Consider the following 20,317-nt stretch of genomic DNA (forward strand, 5'->3'; position numbering starts at 1 on the left):
TTCTTAGTTTAGATTTTTGACTGTTGACTAGTCTGGACGGTAAAGTTCTGTCTAAACAGAATAAGTTGCAACAGGGTGGAATCGGTTTAAATCTCTTTAATCTCATTTCATCCCCAAATGAAAATGAAATGCACAAGTCGTCCAAAAATATATACAATTTATTTACAAGTCCATAAATATATAATTCAGTTAGGTTTAAACATGAGGAGTGTATAGTGAATATTGGAATTATCGCCTACTAATCTACTATGCCATAGCCTATTATATGCACCATGCATCCAAACAAATGAGTCCCAAGACTCAATACCCAAAAGAGTCTTGAGTTGAGACAGAAGATCCTGCGGAGACATCAAATTTCTCTTTTGGGCCTTAAGTCCCAAGACTCAAGGCCCAAAAGAGAAATTTGATGTGTCCGCGGGATCCTCTGTCTTGACTCAAGATCCAAAAGAGAAATTTGATGTCTCCCTGGAATCATACGAGGAAGTAAAATGTATAATAAGCAAGAAAGGAAACACGGCTGCATTAAATGGATCCAAGGAGAAAACGTGGCAAAGTATTGCCTAGAAATTAAATGCACAAGTCGTCCAAAAATATATACAATTTATATACAAGTCCATAACTATATAATTCAGTTAGGTTTAAACATGAGGAGTGTATAGTGAATATTGGAATTATCGCCTACTAATCTACAATGCGATAGCCTATTATATGCACCATGCATCCAACCAATATGAGAGTCTGTGCTTAGGATCAGGAATGTGTCAAAAACAAAAAAATCTCCATGAAGGCTTCATGGAGTGTGTAATTGATAGAAAATGAGTTTTTTTGGGGTGAACTATTCTTTTAAGTGTCTTGTTCCGTGCACTTTAAAAAAATATAATTAAATACAAATCTTTCTTATGGGGGGCCCCCCATAAGAAAGATAAGTCTATCTTACTGATTTTCGTTTCAGAACCTAAATAAAACATTGCTTGTTTCTGTCTGCTTCTGTGATGTATGTCCTGTAATGTACTTTGTGTAATGTATTGTGTATGTCCTGCCTGTATCTTGAACGGTGACGTCATGGACACAAAGCAAATTTCGGTGAAAGCTGACAATAAAGTTGTATCGTATCGTATCGTATCGTATCGTATTGCTTCATTTTTTCAATTTTCTATCCCACCAAAAAATCAGGAAAATGCTCCATTTTTCTGATATTCTGCTTAGTATTTTGGCTTCTTTTGATTTGGGACTGACACTGAGAAAAGCTCAAAATAGATTTTTTTTTCAAATCTTTCATCCCAGAATAAAAATCAAAAAATGTCTTTGCCATTTTTCCAATTTTCTAGCCTACCCAAAAAAATCAAGAAAATGTTTCGTTTCGGTAAAATTTATTTTACCGAAACGAAAGTTAAATCCGAAAAAATCACTAAGTGTGGAGGCCAAAATCGTCCCCCCAAAAACCTGTTAGGAGTACGTTTCAGGCAATTTAGAGTTGATAGGTACATTTATTTTACCGAAACGAAAGTTAAATCCGAAAAAATCACTAAGTGTGGAGGCCAAAATCGTCCCCCCAAAAACCTATTAGGAGTACGTTTCAGGCAATTTAGAGTTGATTGGTAATTTTCGTTTCGGTAAAATTTATTTTACCGAAACGAAAGTTAAATCCGAAAAAATCACTAATTGTGGAGCCAAAATCGTCCCCCCAAAAACCTGTTAGGAGTACGTTTCAGGCAATTTAGAGTTGATTGGTAATTTTCGTTTCGGTAAAATTTATTTTACCGAAACGAAAGTTAAATGCGAAAAAATCACCAAGTGTGGAGGCCAAAATCGTCCCCCCAAAAACCTGTTAGGAGTACGTTTCAGGCATTACGTTTCAGGCATTTTTTCAGGCATTTTCGTTTCGGTTACCGAAACGAAAATTACCAATCAAATCTAAATTGCCTGAAACGTACTCCTAACAGGTTTTTGGGGGGACGATTTTGGCCTCCACACTTAGTGATTTTTTCGGATTTAACTTTCGTTTCGGTAGTGACAAACTTTCGTTTCGGTAGTGACACAATGGTGAAAAAATAAATGTATTTGTGTTGTTTGTTGTTCAAGTCAAAGCACCAGGAAGGCTGTATTTCTTGGCCAACAGTTAGCTCAATGGGTTGAGACGCAGTATTCATGATCCAGAGGCCATGAGTTCAAATCCCACTGGTGTCTTTACTGTGATGCTTCCCTTTGCAGACTAACTTCTAGAAAAACAAGTTAAAACTACCAGGAAACCTGTAACTCTCAGCCAACAGCTTAGCTCAACTGGTAGAGCGTCTGTCCAATAACATGACTTGAGTGGGTTCGATTCCCACTCGAGTCAATTATCCCCGGTAACTTGGGGCAATGGATAAATTGACTGATATCCTTAGTGATGCTTCCCTTTGCAGACTAACTTCTAGAAAAACAAGTTCAAACCACAAGGAAACCTGTAACTCTCAGCCAACAGCATAGCTCAACTGGTAGAGCGTCTGTCCAATAACATGACTTTACTTGACTTGAGTGGGTTCGATTCCCACTCGAGTCAAGTGTCCCCGGTAACTTGGGGCAACGGATAAATTGACTGATATCCTTAGTGATGCTTCCCTTTGCAGACTAACTTCTAGACAAACAAGTTAAAACCACCAGGAAACCTGTAACTTTCAGCCAACAGCTTAGCTCAACTGGTAGAGCGTCTGTCCAATAACATGACTTGACTTGAGTGGGTTAGATTCCCACTCGAGTCAAGTGTCCCCGGTAACTTGCGGCAACGGATAAATTGACTGATATCCTTAGTGATGCTTCCCTTTGCAGACTAACTTCTAGAAAAACAAGTTAAAACCACCAGGAAACCTGTAACTCTCAGCCAACAGCATAGCTCAACTGGTAGAGCGTCTGTCCAATAACATGACTTGACTTGAGTGGGTTCGATTCCTACTCGAGTCAAGTCAAGTCATGTTATTGACTTGACTTACCGGGACACTTGACTCGAGTGGGAATCGAACCCACTCAAGTCAAGTCAAGTCATGTTATTGGACAGACGCTCTACCAGTTGAGCTATGCTGTTGGCTGAGAGTTACAGGTTTTCTGGTGGTTTTAACTTGTTTTTCTAGAAGTTAGTCTGCAAAGGGAAGCATCACAGTAAAGACACCAGTGGGATTTGAACTCATGGCCTCTGGATCATGTATACTGCGTCTCAACCCATTGAGTTAACAGATGGCTGACAAGTACAGCCTTCCTGGTAGTTTTCAGTTGATCTTCTGGAAGCCAATCTGCAAAGGAAAGAATCATAGGAAAGACATCAATGGGATTTGAACTCATGGCCTCTGGATCATGAATACTGCGTCTCAACCCATTGAGCTAACAGATGGCTGACAAGTACAGCCTTCCTGGTAGTTTTCAGTTGATCTTCTGGAAGCCAGTCTGCAAAGGAAAGAATCATAGGAAAGACATCAATGGGATTTGAATTCATGGCCTCTGGATCATGAATACTGCGTCTCAACCCATTGAGCTAACAGATGGCTGACAAGTACAGCCTTCCTTGTAGTTTTCAGTTGATCTTCTGGAAGCCAGTCTGCAAAGGAAAGAATCATAGGAAAGACATCAATGGGATTTGAACTCATGGCCTCTGGATCATGTATACTGCGTCTCAACCCATTGAGCTAACAGTTGGATGACAAATATAGCCTTCCTGGTAGTTTTCAGTTGATCTTCTGGAAGCCAGTCTGCAAAGGAAAGAATCATAGGACAGACATCAATGGGATTTGAACTCATGGCCTCTGGATCATGAATACTGCGTCTCAACCCATTGAGCTAACAGATGGCTGACAAATGCAGCCTTCCTGGTGCTTTGACTTGAACAACAAACAAGACAAATAACTTTAAAAAAAATGTGTTACAGCATAAATATAAATCTTTTTCATGGGGGGCCCTGACACTACATCTTTTCACATTGGGGTCCACTGCCCAAATACATGTCAATTTGGGGGGTTGACAACAAAACGTTTCAGAACCGCAGATTCCAAGGAAACAGCTGTAGGTGAATAGATAGAGTCACTGACTAGTGAGCCGCAGGTAACAGGTTCAAGCCTCAGCTACAGCAGCAAGTCAGGATGTCAAATCAAATAGGTATTATTAGGAGTGAAATGGTTGTGTTTCTTCACCCCAACTGCACATGACATCAGTTTACATGTACGTTATTTTCAGTGATGAAGACAAACCGCACAGACGTTCACTGTACATTTTGTAAACTTATGACTCTGAGTAGAGTATAGCCTGACTTAAACAAACAAATAACAACTTCGTATAGTCAGATTATTTTTTACACAACTTATATTTTGTAATCAAACTACCGAAACGAAAGTTGGTCACCACCGAAACGAAAGTTAAATCCGAAATAATCACTAAGTGTCGAGGCCAAAATCGTCCCCCCAAAAACCTGTTAGGAGTACGTTTCAGGCAATTTAGAGTTGATTGGTAGTACTTTGTAGTGACTTTTTTGGTCCCTAACACCACAAATGGTTTACATACTCTTTACGAATGTCTTACGCATCATTTGCTTAACATGAATGATAATTCTAGTAATTGTTTGGTGTCTGCATTCATGAAAGCCAGGTAGTTTGCAACAGGTAAGGAGAAAGTCCACATTAACAGACAGTCATAAATGATGAACTGTCTTCACTTTACTGTAGGGCACATAATAACATGTACAAAGGATTTATAGATATTTTAGGAATGTTTTACAAAGCATGTTAAACATGAACAAACACATTAACAGACAGTTGTAAATGATGAACTGTCTTCACTTTACTATAGGGCACATAATAACATGTACTAAGGATTTATAGATACTTTAGGAATGTTTAACAAAGCATATTTTAAACATGAGAAAGCTACCAATAGCTTGTATATATTATGTAACATCAGTTACAAATGATTTAATAATCATTTACAGATGTATTATACATGGCTTATTCATGAATAGTTACTAATACCTTTATAGATGATTTGTAACCGTAGTTATAAAGGTTTTAGTAATCATTTACGAATGTCAACAAACAGGTTGTTAATGATTTGTTAATAGTCTACAAACTACTTATAAACGTTTATAAATGCTTTATAACGGGTCATTATTGTAAAGTGCTACCAAAAATGGTTCCCCCAAAAACCTGTTAGGAGTACGTTTCAGGCAATTTAAAGTTGATTGGTAGTGACTTTTTTTTTGGTCCCTAACATTCATCGAGCTCTGGACTTAGTAATTTTTTTTCCGTTTCGGTAGTGACACAATGGTGTCACTACCGAAACGAAAAAAAAATTGTTCCCCCAAAAACCTGTTAGGAGTACGTTTCAGGAAATTTCAAGTGGATTGGTAGTGACTTTTTTTGTGATTTTTTTTTTTCCGTTTCGGTAGTGACACTACCGAAACGAAAAAAAAAATGTTCCCCCAAAATCCTGTTAGAAGTACGTTTCAGGCAATTTCAAGTGGATTGGTAGTGACTTTTTTTGTGAAATGTTTTTTCCGTTTCGGTAGTGACGAAAAAAAAATTGGTGACGAAAAAAAAATTGGTAGTGACGAAAAAAAATGTGTTCCCCCAAAAACCTGTTAGGAGTACGTTTCAGGCAATTTCAAGTGGATTGGTAGTGACTTTTTTTGTGATTTTTTTTTTCCGTTTTGGTAGTGACGAAAAAAAAATTGGTGACGAAAAAATTGGTGACGAAAAAAAAATTGGTAGTGACGAAAAAAATATTGTTCCCCCAAAAACCTGTTAGGAGTACGTTTCAGGCAATTTAAAGTTGATTGGTAGTGACTTTTTGTTTTTGGTCCCTAACATTCATCGAGCTCTGGACTTAGTAATTTTCTTTTTCGTTTCGGTAGTGACACCATTGTCTCACTACCGAAACGAAAGTTAAATCCGAAAAAATCACTAAGTGTGGAGGCCAAAATCTACCTCCGAAAAACCTATTAGGAGTACGTTTCAGGCAATTTAGAGTTGATTGGTAGTACTTTGTAGTGGAGTATTTTTTTTTCACCCTTGTGTCACTACCAAAACTTTTTTTTGTCACTACCCAAACGAAAGTTAAATATGAAAAAATCACTAAGTGTGGAGGCCAAAATCGGCCCGCCAAAAACCTGTTAGGAGTACGTTTCAGGCAATTTAGAGTTGATTGGTAGTACTTTGTAGTGGAGTATTTTTTTTTCACCATTGTGTCACTACCGAAACGTTTTTGTGTCACTACCGAAACGAAAGTTAAATATGAAAAAATCACTAAGTGTGGAGGCCAAAATCGTCCCCCAAAAAAACTGTTAGGAGTACGTTTCAGGCAATTTAGAGTTGATTGGTAGTACTTTGTAGTGGAGTTTTTTTTTTTCACCATTGTGTCACTACCGAAACGTTTTTGTGTCACTACCGAGACGAAAGTTAAATCCGAAAAAAAATCACTAAGTGTGGAGGCCAAAATCGTCCCCCCAAAAACCTGTCAGGAGTACGTTTCAGGCAATTTAGAGTTGATTGGTAGTACTTTGTAGTGGAGTATTTTTTTTTTCACCGTTGTGTCACTACCGAAACGTTTTTGTGTCACTACCGAAACGAAAGTTAAATATGAAAAAATCACGAAGTGTGGAGGCCAAAATCGGCCCGCCAAAAACCTGTTAGGAGTACGTTTCAGGCAATTTAGAGTTGATTGGTAGTACTTTGTAGTGGAGTATTTTTTTTTCACCATTGTGTCACTACCGAAACGTTTTTGTGTCACTACCGAAACGAAAGTTAAATATGAAAAAATCACTAAGTGTGGAGGCCAAAATCGTCCCCCAAAAAAACTGTTAGGAGTACGTTTCAGGCAATTTAGAGTTGATTGGTAGTACTTTGTAGTGGAGTTTTTTTTTTTCACCATTGTGTCACTACCGAAACGTTTTTGTGTCACTACCGAGACGAAAGTTAAATCCGAAAAAAAATCACTAAGTGTGGAGGCCAAAATCGTCCCCCCAAAAACCTGTCAGGAGTACGTTTCAGGCAATTTAGAGTTGATTGGTAGTACTTTGTAGTGGAGTATTTTTTTTTTCACCATTGTGTCACTACCGAAACGTTTTTGTGTCACTACCGAAACGAAAGTTAAATATGAAAAAATCACTAAGTGTGGAGGCCAAAATCGGCCCGCCAAAAACCCGTTAGGAGTACGTTTCAGGCAATTTAGAGTTGATTGGTAGTACTTTGTAGTGGAGTATTTTTTTTTTCACCATTGTGTCACTACCAAAACGTTTTTGTGTCACTACCGAAACATTTTTTTGTCACTATCATGCATGTCCACAGTAAGGTGGAATTTTTGAAATGTGAATGGAGTTTCTAGGTGAAAGTGTTTTTTTGTGTTTTTTTTAGGTCCCAAATTCTTCCATCGACCTCCATTATAAATCTCTGAACTTTTAAAGGAGTACAATTCTAAAACTATTAAACATTTCAAAGATTCCTTTTCAGGCAAACATGTCCACAGTAAGATGAACATTTTAAAGTATGAATGGGGTTACTAGCAGTAAGTATGTAGGATTAGTAGCCTGTACTCGTTTCCCAAGACTCAATACCCAGAAGAGTCTTGAGTCGAACCAGAGGATCCCGCGGAAACATCAAATTTCTCTTTTTGGACTTGAGTCCCAAGACTCAAGGCCCAAAAGAGAAATTTGATGTGTCCGCGGGATCCTCTGTCTTGACTCAAGATCCAAAAGAGAAATTTGATGTCTCCCTGGAATCATACGAGGAAGTAAAATGTATAATAAGCAAGAAAGGAAACACGGCTGCAATAAATGGATCCAAGGATAAAGCGTGGCAAAGTATTGCCTACAAATTAAATGCACAAGTCGTCCAAAAATATATACAATTTATATACGTCCATAAATATATAATTCAGTTAGGTTTAAACATGAGGCGTGTATAGTGAATATTGGAATTATTGCCTACTAATCTACAATGCGATAGCCTATTATATGCACCATGCATCCAACCAATATGAGAGTCTGTGCTCAGGATCAGGAATGTGTCAAAAACAAAAAAAATCTCCATGAAAAACGAAAAAAAAATTGGAGAGTTCATCGGAGTGTGTCATCGTGTCTATGAGCAAGGCATTGGACCCCTAACTGTGGTAAACCATCAGCTGGGTAAAGCTGGAAACTGAGTCTACGCCACAGGATCAAATAGGTCAAATTATTATTATTAGGGTGATGTAATGGTATTTTTTATTCCCCTAAATGCACAGGACAGCAGTTTGTCTGGTTTCCTCCTCTCTGTAAATTAAAGATCACACACACACACACACACACACACACACACACACACACACACACACACACACACACACACACACACACACACACACACACACACACACACACACACACGATATGTTGGGGTCTTGTAGATCGCTTATTTCTGCTACTTTTGACACTAAGTTTTAACTGACCATGATACTGACCATGTTACTGACATATGTCATTGAGTGAGTGAAAGTGTGAGGAGGGATATACACTTTTATGAGTATGAATTTATCTTGATTTTGTTCACCTGTGTGATACTCATAGCTGCACGTTATTATATGGGCATACCTAACAATAGATGCCCAAAACAAATTAAACTAATTTTTGTGTATTTTTGTATCAAAAGTCCATTAAAAAAACAATATTAATTACTCAATCTTAAAAACGTGCTCCTTGTCAGAATGTAGTTGTATAAAAATATCAGAAAATGTCATTGCACCGGACCTTTAAGATTCAAACCCCCAATCATCAGATTTGTGAAGCATCTCCACCTTCTCTTGTGCAGACAGGCCTTTCACATCGATGAGATGTTTAAGGGCATATTTGAGGGGGGGGTTCCTTCCATTCCGACATCTCGCCACTCCGACTAGTTGCGTCCGCGTGCGGTTAGGGTTAGGGTTAGGGTTAGGTATAGGGTTCGTAACGTTAACGTCGGAAAGGCGACATGTCGGAAAGGCGAAATGCACCCTATTTGAGGTTGAAGGGAGAGGTCAAAAGATGGTTTGTGTGGATCGGCAGATTCGTCACTCCGCTAAATAATTCAAGATGTAAACTCCCGACAATGGCGTTGAGTGATGCTAGCGGCGGCGATGATATTTTGACTGCAATTGATGTTCTCTTTCTGTAATCAAACTGGGGAGGTTGTGGCTTCATGTGGTGTTGCTTTTACACTATGGAAACATCCAACGTAGTATGACAGCATATACTTTCTTTTACAACATAATATAGTCTTGACTTACTTGACTTAAGTGTCCTCCATTTCACTCGGTTCTTAGCGGTTCTTTCAAGATCTCCCCAGTTGAGCCCACTCTCTAGTATGGAGCCTTTCTTTACACTCACATACACAATGCACTTTGCAATGCTTTTTCAACACATGTTTTCACCTCTTTCTTTCATCTTCGCTTTTATGTGTATGCTTTTTACAACGCTGCCTTTTCCCCATGCTAATTCACACCCTTTCTATTGCACATGTACGATTGTCTTTACAACGGATGCACGTTCTTTTGCCTCTATTTCATGCCTCTTCACATTCATGCCATAACATGTTTACAAAGCACCACAGCACACACCACTTTCACACAACGCCACAACAAATGTTTCCCATGCTATCACGCCTTCACAAACCAACAATGTAATGTGTAATGCCTTTTTAACACTCATGTTTTCACCTCTTTCTTTCATCTTCCATCTTATCTCCATGCTTTTCACAACCTCGCATTTTCTCCATGCTAATTCACACTCTTTCTATGCACATGTATGATTGTTTTCTAAACGGATGCTGCTTTTTTCCCCTGTATTTCATGACTGCTAACATTAATGCCATAACATGTTTACAAACCACCTCAGCACACTGCTCTTTAACACACTGCCACTACAAATGTTTCACATGCTATCACGCCTTCACATACCAACAATGTAATGTCATCTCATGCCAAGGCAGTACATCATTCACACCACAACTGCCACCATGTCTCCATCTAACTGAATCACAACAACGCCATACACACCCATCACCTCACACGCTGTCTGTGGCGGGAGGCATGCGTTAATCCGACAGACCTTTTCTCCGACTATGTGGCATCCGCGTGCGGTTAGGGTTAGGGTGCGGGTTTGGTTCGGGTTTACTGTTTAATGTCGGAGCACTGCGCTGTCGGAGGAATGCGCTGTCGGACTAACGTATTGCACCCGTCTGTGGCCCCACTTACTGCACGTGTGTTTCTAAGCACACGCCGACACTTCTTCCTTCACTCTAGCACTCAGTTCCATTCCTCTCTTCCCACTCTCTATGTTCTAATTCATCTCTTCACTCTTTGCCTCACTGCCTGTTATGTTGTCTTGGACCCATTACTTTCAAGACATTGTTTTCTTCGGCCCTCTTTTACGTTGTCATTCCTATTGTGCCTTTTGCTGCTTCTCGTTGGCCACAGCACTTTGCACAGCATGTCTATGAGGAACGCAGCTGTATTGTACACACCGTTATTACATTTTCATTTGCCCTCACAAGGTGTCACACCACACTTACACTGCCTCACAATGTTCCCTACTTCACAGTTTACCTACAACCACCCCACTCCTGCTTGGGACCGTCACAATGTCTGGCAGTCATGAAAAGGAAAAGGCCTGCATTGGCTAGACGACGCAAGCGGCCACACTTGCCACACACATCAGGTAATGCAGTACTTCCATTTCACCACCTTCTCTGTACGTCTCTTTCACTATGCAGTCCCCTCCATTGCATGTCCTTAGCTCTTCCCTTGCGCATAGCATTACACATCATGCCACAGCCACTATGCATACATATGTGTGTGTGTCACCACACATGCAGTCAATCCTATTCAACACCTATTAACATGCATACCTCACTTCTCAGCTGACACATCACCAGTGAGTCCACATCACCAGCCCTACCTCCCACACCTTCACCGCAGCAGCCTGACAGCCAAGGTAATGACTTCTGTTGTCCTCATCCATTCCATGCAGTCTTTCCACTCTACACTATTTCCCACCTATAATCTCTCATCACCAACATATGCTCTGCCCAGCACAACAACACACCACCACTTCTTTTGTCTCACTGATTCACATATATCGCATTACTGCTCATTACTGGCGCACACTTTCCCATCATGACTACACTCACCTTCTCGCACATTCTATGTCCACCCAAAGCACGCCACGTCTCCCACCTGCACTTAATCCTTTTCATCCAATCATATACTGTACATGCCACATCACTTCTCAGATGCCGGTCATGATGCCACACCACAACGCCAGCTTCACACCCCTTCATTGCAGCTGCCTGACAGCCAAGGTAGACTTTACTGCATTCCCAAACTTCCAGCCATTCTCTTCGCAAAAGCATATGTACAACCTTTTCCCTCACATCACCAACATGCACACAGAGGAACACTGCCAGTCTGTGTGTCTGTCTATGTGCGTGGCCCTTTATCGTCTGCAACACGCAGCCGTCCTTGCAATAATCACATCCACATGCCATTACTGCTCATTCCACTACCTCATCTCTAACTATCTTCACTTCCCAGCTCAACTCCTCGCAAAGGACACACACCCGCACGACCAGCAACAGCCGCCAGACAATTCACGGACACGCACATTCACCCAGCCCCATGCCACAGGTGATGACTCATGGTATTACATTGACCTCCAACACATTCTCTTCACTTCAGGGACCTCTTTATTTCACATCCTCACCACATCACCCTCACCTACTTCTCTTCCACAGTACACCTACCGTGTCAAAAACACAATGCTCATTGATGCCTTTACTTGCCTTTCCAATGCAACAAATATATCCACCTCAACTGTCTTCCATTATTAGGTGCAGACCATCAACCCAATCGCCTCAGCACACACCTGCCTACTGGCACAGAACAACAACACAGTCACCACACACCGGAGCACGCTGCACACACAGCAGGCCCTTCCTTGCAGCTGCCTCACAAGCAAGGTACTGCCTAATGCAATTCTCATTACTTCCACTCATGCAGTCCACTGTCATCCATGTACTACCTACTCTTTCACATCACCACCATGCACACACAACTACAGCCTGTGTGTCTGTGTGTGCGCGTGTGTGTGTGTGTCTGTGTGTGTGTGTGTGTGTGTGTGTGTGTGTGTGTGTGTGTCTGTCTGTGTGGCAGTGTCTGTGTGTGTGTGTGTGTGTGTGTGTGTGTGTGTGTGTGTGTGTGTGTGTGTGTGGCAGTGTGTGTGTGTCTGTGTGTCTGTGTCTCTCTGTCACACAGAGTGTCTGTGTTTCACTCTATTGTCTGCACGACACAGACGTCCTTGCGCACATCTGTTGTCCTCAGTTGGACGTCCTCTGCTGTTGCATTGGCCTTCACATCACACTCTTTGCCCTCATTGCCTTTCACCTTCACATTGCTTCACCTCCACAAACAGCACCACACACTATATACACCGCAACATACATGTGTGTGCAATTCTTTCCGTCTCCACCCCACATTCCTATGTACATCTTCACACTGAACACTAGCTACCTACTACACCAGCCCCCAATATCTATCACTTACATCACACAGACTGCCTTACTGCCAATTCACGCACCTCTCATCCACACTGCATAATTGCTCCTCACACTACTTCATAGCCAACTGTCTTCACTTCTCAGCTCAACTCCTCGCAAAGAACACACGCTGCCAGCAGCACCAACCGCAGCCCAACACACCGAGACGCTCCTTGAGACTTTTGCGTCAGGCTGCAGCCACAGCACAACCTTCCTTGCAGCTGTCTCCCAAACAAGGTAATGACTTATGCTCTTCTCCACTCTTGCACACATTCTCTCCACTGCACTGTCATACACCCTATACTCACACACCACATACATGCACACAGTCTGGGTATGTGTCTCCCTGTGCATTGCGTGTGTGCGTGTGTGTGTGTGTGTGTGTGTGTGTGTGCATGTTCTGTCTGCAACACACAGCCCTCTTTGCCCTTATCTCTGCTCCTTAGTTGCCCCTCCTCTGCACTTCCATGCACTTCACATTCCACATGACGGCAGAGTCATTTCACACATGCCCTATAACTAATACACTGCTTCCCCCTCCACAAACAGCACACCACACTACATACACACCAACATGCAACGCCTGCATGTACTACTCTCTCCACCCACACCCCTATCTACATTTGCCTGCCAAAGGGCCTGACCGTGCAATGGTATCTGTAGAAGCGGATGGCGTCCAACCGGCACGTGATGAGATTCGTGAGTATATGGACATGCGTTCAGTTGGATCCAGTGAGGCCTGCTGGAAACTCTTCTCCTTCAGCATATCAAAGAACCACCCTCCTGTCAAAGCCCTCCGCCTGCATCTGAAAGAGCAGCAGCAAGTCTATTTTGCCCATGGTCATGAGGAGACTGTGGTGCAGCAGGAGAGGGCCACAGAGTTGACTGCTTTCTTCGACAACAATGACAAACAGAAAGCCCTCGCAGGTCCACACTTTGACCCTACAACCATGCCGCGCTATGTTGACATGCCTCAGAAATACACCTACCTACCACAAACCAAAAAATGGAAGCTCAGGAAAAAAAAGGCAGTCACCATTGGTCGCGTCCACACCGTCAACCCCGTGGCAGGCGACGTCTTCTACTTGAGAATGCTACTCCACCATGACCACTGCAGAGGGAAAACAAGTTTTGACGACCTCTACTCCATCAATGGCAGGACCCTGGAAACCTACAAGGAAGTGTGCAGGGAGCTCGGCCTATTGGATGATGACAACGAGTGGGCCACTGTCCTCACTGATGCTGCAATCACACAGCTGTGCCCACAGATTCGTCTCTTATTCGTAATCATCCTCCTCTTCTGCCAACCAGCTGACCCCAAAACACTGTTCAACGACAACTGGTCACAGTGGACTGATGATTTCAAGCGCACAGCACAGCGTAGGAATCTCTCCTTCACTGAGGACCAGCTGAAAACCATGGTCCGACTGGATCTACAAGCCTCACTCCAGTCACATCACCAGGACCTCCACAACGTTTTCCTGGCACCAATGACTGATGCTGAAAAGGCCACTGTCCATGGGCTGGTCAACATGGAAGACGCCCTCATCCGTGAAGAAATGAACTACGATGTGCGCGAGCTCTCCGCCACTGTGGAGGCAACAATACCAAATTTCACTACAGCACAACAACAGATTTACGACACAGTCAAGTCAGCTGTCACACAACAACAAAGCCTACAAGTCTTCATATCTGCACGTGGAGCCTGCGGTAAAACCTTCCTGCTCAATGCCCTCCTAGATGCAGTGCGGAGTCTGGAACCAGGTGGCTGCATTGCCCTTGCCATGGCCACCACTGGCATTGCAGCCCAACTCCTTCACCTCGGCAGAACGCTCCATTCGCGCCTGAAAGCTCCTCTCCACCTCAAAAAGAACACTACCTTGAACATCACAGCACAGAGCAGCCTGGCCAAACTACCACGCCGCTCACGCCTCCTGCTGATTGATGAAGCCACCATGATGCACCGCCACCTGCTAGAGGCACTTGACCGCTCACTGCAAGACCTACTCCAGAAGCCAAACACTCCATTTGGTGGCAAAATTATTGTCTTGGCAGGTGACTTCCGACAGTGTCTCCCAGTGATTCGAGGGGCCAATGAGGGCCAGATTATAGACAGCTGCCTGAAAAATTCCACACTCTGGGAAAAATTCTCCGTCTTCTCCCTCACAGAAAACATGCGCGTCAAGGCCAGTGGAGACCCACGTCTGGAGGACTTCGACACGTGGACCCTCAGCCTTGGCGATGGCACAGCAAATGATGCCAACGACTTCGTCTCCATCCCTGAAAGCATGCGTTTCCACATTCAACCTAACACAGATCGCAACAACGTCGCAGAGGCCACATCCATGAAAGAATTTTGCAACACAGTGTTTCCAGACTTGCCTACCAATTACGCACGCACTGACTGGCTGCACGGCAGATCACTGCTTGCCCCTACCAACAAAGAGGTGGACACCATCAATGACATCATGGAGACCTGGATGCCAGGTATGGCTACCAAGCTCACCAGTGCTGACACCCTGGTGGACTACCAAGATGTTATGCGCTTCACCATCAAATATCTCAACACCCTCTGCACCAGTGGATTTCCCCGCCACATCATCACCCTCAAGCCTGGAATGCCCTTGATGCTACTCCGCAACATCAGCCCTAAAGACGGACTGTGCAATGGCACCAAACTCTTCTTCCAGAGGTCCCTCAACAACAAGCTCCTGCTGTGCACAATCGCAGCCACACAACAGGAAGTCTTGATCCCTCGCATCAAGTTCCTTCCTGAAGCTGGACAGTTCCCTTTTGACTGGGCCAGACGACAGTTTCCGATCCACACTGCTTTTGCCACCACCATCAACAAGTCCCAAGGGCAGACCCTCAGAAGAGTGGGAGTCTGGCTACAGTCCCCTGTCTTCAGCCACGGACAGCTTTATGTTGCCAGTTCAAGGACGGGTGACCCAGCAGCCCTGACGTGTGCCATACCGCACCAGACAGACCACACTGAAAATGTGGTTTTCAAACAAGTGCTTCTTCCACATTGAGGTAAAAGTCTTGCATTCTTCCATGTGCCATTTGTAATTGCTCTACATAATTGACAATACCTACCGCTTCAAACACAAATCACTGTCACATGATCCATGGTGGACGTCTCACATTGTGTGCTTCCTTCCCGCCTTCTCCATTTCTCCCATTCTGCAGCCTCTGTCATGGATGACTATCTGTGTAACCTCAGCCCGTTGCAACTTCCCTTCATGGTCAAGTGCTCCTTCACAAAGAGGTACGTCTGCTGCATTGTCACATGTGCCATTTCTCATTCATCTACATAAGTGCTGCTGACAATGACGCAAATTACCACTTCACAGACTGCCCGCACACCAGTGCCCGTTCCACAGACCATCTCACAGCAGTCCTCCACCACCTGCAGTGGCCCCCCGTCAAACAAACAATCCACTACTATTACTACAGTTTTCCCCCCTTATCAACGTAACGATGAGCTGACCAATTGGTGGTTGCCAAAGTCGTTGTGATACAGGGATACACTTTTATCCCGTACTGTTCCAACAACTTCTGGCACCACATAGGTCACACAGGTGCATTCTTCCATGTGTCATTTATGCTTGCACTACATAATTGTCAAGGCCTACCACTTCACACAAAAGACGCTTCCTTACACTGTTACATCTTTTCAAAATATCCATTCCTATGCAAGGCCCAGTAGCAAACAAAAAAGCACACAACCCCGCAAGCTATTCCGCCCTACGTACACACAACACTCACTCACACGATCAGGTGACAATAAGGTGAGTCTGCAATGAGACAATATTCACAACGCCTCTTTGCAAACAACAGAATCCCACGATCCACCTCCCTTAAAGGAGCATACATCCCATCTTAATGCCCACTCTGTGCTACAGCGACACAAACACAAAGACAGACACACGTAGGCACCAGCGAACGCAAAGCCCCGCGCAACGGCTGGGGTCTCGGGGGGCGTAGTCCCCCGAGACTCTAGTAAATGGATAAAGTGGTTAAAATGTTTATGATGCTACCTTAACTACTCTAGCTGGGAACCCCCTGAAATCCCCCCAAGGACCCCTGGGGGTCCCCGGACCCCACTTTGAGACAGGCTAAGAGCTTGTAGCTGCGTTAGCATTTGGAACCGTATCCATCACACTAAGAGCTGGTGTGTGGACTTCACGTCTGATAAACCATTACAATACCAGTGGTCTTCAAACTTTTACGTTTCAAGGACCACCATAACGGGTCCATTTGGTTCCATTTGTACACAAAAGAGTTACAGACCTGTAATGGTCCATTTGGTCATCAACAATTATAATGATAATGAAGGATCCCAACCCTACACAATGAACATAAAGAATAAAACAAACCATGTAAGGGTAAATACAACACAATGAACATAAAGAATAAAACCATAAAGGGTAAATACAACACTATGAACATAAATAAAACAGACCATATAAAATGGTAAATACAACACTATGAGTAGGGCACTGCAGGGAATTGAACCCCATCCCGGTAAACCAGGAGAACCACACCAGAGCCTTTGTTTTTATGTTGTTATTTACATGGTAACATTCACTCATTTACATTTCAACAGTAAAGTCACTTCACAATTTTCAATGTAGATATTCATCTATACTCTTTGTCCAGAGTGACTCACAATAAACAAGGTAAACACATACATAGAATACCATCACATTCAAATACAGTAAATGGAAGTTAAAACAAAACATACATTACAACTGAAATATTTTTTGTGCAAATATTACATAATTTCCAATGATATTATCCATCAAGACTAATGCTATTATGTAATTTTGACAAGCCTATGAAGTCATGACGACCAAGAAGAAAACAGGAAAACAATAACCCAAAATACATGTCAATAATTAACATTACAACAATAAAAAAGGAGAAAAACTAAAACAAAATACAGATAAGATACAATAAACTAACAGATATTCAAATTAATATTTGCACAAAAAAACTCTTGCCGACCTCCCTCATCTATCCCGTCACAGTTCATCCATTTACCAATTTAGTTTATCCACTTAACAAGGCTGCCATGTTAAAGGACAAGTCCGGACTAGAATAACAGCCTTTTTTCCTACTTTTATTGATCCCAAATGTCTGGCCATGGAACATTCATGAACAGGCCATAAATAGGTAGCCATGTTTTCACTCCACACAAACTCCACACAAACTGTCTAAGGAAAACTCTTTAGACAGAGATTAAGAAAATATATTTGCATTTTATTTGTTCATGCTCATAAAGTGCTCCAAGAGCTAAGTGAAAAGTGCAGCAGCAAACTTTTGGGTCAAAGGACCATCGTCAGTGCCTCGCCTACTGACCGCCGTGAATAATGAAGCTTTACCCGCAAATGACAACACATAAATCCACATCACATACAGTGCCTATGGTCATATGTGATGTGGACTGACGTGATGAAGACTTACCTGCACATGACTGAGTGACGTGAAATGATAAGACGAGACGCAAATCAAATTACGCAAAATGAAACAAGACATAAATCCACATCACATACTACACTACACTACACCAGACATACACTATGGTCATATGTGATGTGGACTGACGTAATGAAACTTTAACCGCAAATGATTAGATCTGATGATATAGCACTGACGATGGTCCTATGACCTAAATGTTTGCTGCTGCACTTTTCACTTTGATCCCTTGGAGCACTTTATGATCATGAAACGAATAAAATAAAAATAGCTTTTCTTTGTCTCCATCTAAGGAGTTTGTGGAGGGAGTCTTTTTTTCTGCCAGTTTTGCTTTGTTTTTGAGACCAGCTAGAGTCAGTAAATATTCCTCTTTTTCCTTTTAGTTTCCTACAATAAAAAAAAAGAAAGAAATGTACAGAAATAAAACGTTATTTTTCAAAGGAACCTCATATATTTAAGGAAACATGGAACAAAATGGACCCTTGTCCACTGTTTCCCAAGTTATGGGTCGGGACTCAATAATGGGTCGTGGACACATTTTCTTGGGTCATGAGTAATAACCCCCCCCCCCCAACCTGTTAATTAAGTATTCAATCAAAGCTTCCAGCAGGTTATTGGCCTGTGGATTACGGTTCAATGAACATTGTAATGTATTAAATACATTTGAAATGACATTGGTTTGTTCTGAATGGATTAGATATGACATATTGGAATATTGTTGATGTCCAAAAAACATTATACAATGTGAAAATAGCCAATCTACAAGATCAATGTCACAAAAATAAAGAAAAACATTCAAAATAATGTCATTTAAGAAAATGCTAAATAAGAAATTCCATAAAGAAAAGAAAATAATGAAAATCTACAAGAGTGAAGATCTACAAGCTCAAACTAATTTCATAAAGTAAATAAAAAAAAGAAAAGCAATTCCATAAAGTAGGGGAATCATTTGTTTAACATAGAGCTTACATTTAGTTTAAATTTAAACCAGTGGTTCTCCTCCTAAATATTTGGCAAAAACATTAAGATTTAATATAAAAAAGTTATACTAAATAAATAATTTATACTAAGTTAGTACCAATGGATTGATTGGTCTTTAAAGCATGCTCTGAAAAGGCCCAACCATCTGTCCACTTAACACGGCTGCCATGTTAAGTGGTCAGATCCAGAATAAGGTCGAGAACCACTGATTTACACATTTCAAAGATCTACAACTACAGCAGAAATGAACATTTAATTAAAGATCTACAACTACGGCAGATGAAAACCTAACCCTATGGATTAGGTACATGAGCAACATGTAATTAAGTTTCACAATTAAGATTGACATTTTTAGAGGAACTTCATTTTATTTAACACTTTTTTAAAGCTCTGTGGACATTGTTTTAATAAAAACCTGATAATGCTTTTAATCGGGTAAACGACATATAGATCATATTTGTTATCAAAAAAACAAAAATGTCCACAAAACTTACAAGTGTGAAATAAAATCTTGACTCCTCCAACCAATTTTATATTTTTGAAAATTGTAATAATGTAATCATTTACAGACCATAAATGGGTAGCTATGTTAACATCTTTATAAAAAATAAAAAACGGTTGAAGAAAAGACTCACTCCACAAAAACCTTATGGAAAACTCCTTAGACAAAGACTAAGTAAATATATTAGTGTTTTAATTGTTTATACTCATAAAGAGCTCCAAGTGCTAAAAGTGAAAAGTGCAGCAGCACTGACGATGGTCCTATGACCTAAATGTGTGTTGCTGCACTTTTCACTTTGAGCACTTGGATCACTTTATGATCATGAAACAAATAAAACAAAAATAGATTTTCTTAATCTCAGTCTATAAATCTTCCTCTTTTTCCTTTTAGTTTCCTACATTTGTTTTAAATAAAATATTTACAGAAATAAAAAGTTCTCATATTTCAAAAGAACCTCATACATTTAAGGCAACAAATGGACCCTGGTCCACTGTTTCCCAAGTTATGGGTCGGGACTCAATAATGGGTCGTGGACACATTTTCTTGGGTCATGAGTAAATAACCCCCCCCCCCGAACCTGTTAATAAAGTATTAAATCAAATCAAAGATCTACAACATCAAAACATAACCCTATCGATTAACGCTCTGTACATGAGCAAAATGTAGTTCACAATTAAGATTGTTTTTAAAGGAAAAACTATTTTATTCAACACTTTTTAAAGCTCTGTGGATTTTTTGTTTTACTTTTTTTTTTAAATGACAACCTGATAATGCATTTAATCATCAGGTAAACAAT

The sequence above is a fragment of the Gymnoscopelus microlampas genome (assembly GCF_963454915.1).
Source record: "Gymnoscopelus microlampas genome assembly, chromosome: 5".
NCBI lineage: Eukaryota > Metazoa > Chordata > Actinopteri > Myctophiformes > Myctophidae > Gymnoscopelus > Gymnoscopelus microlampas.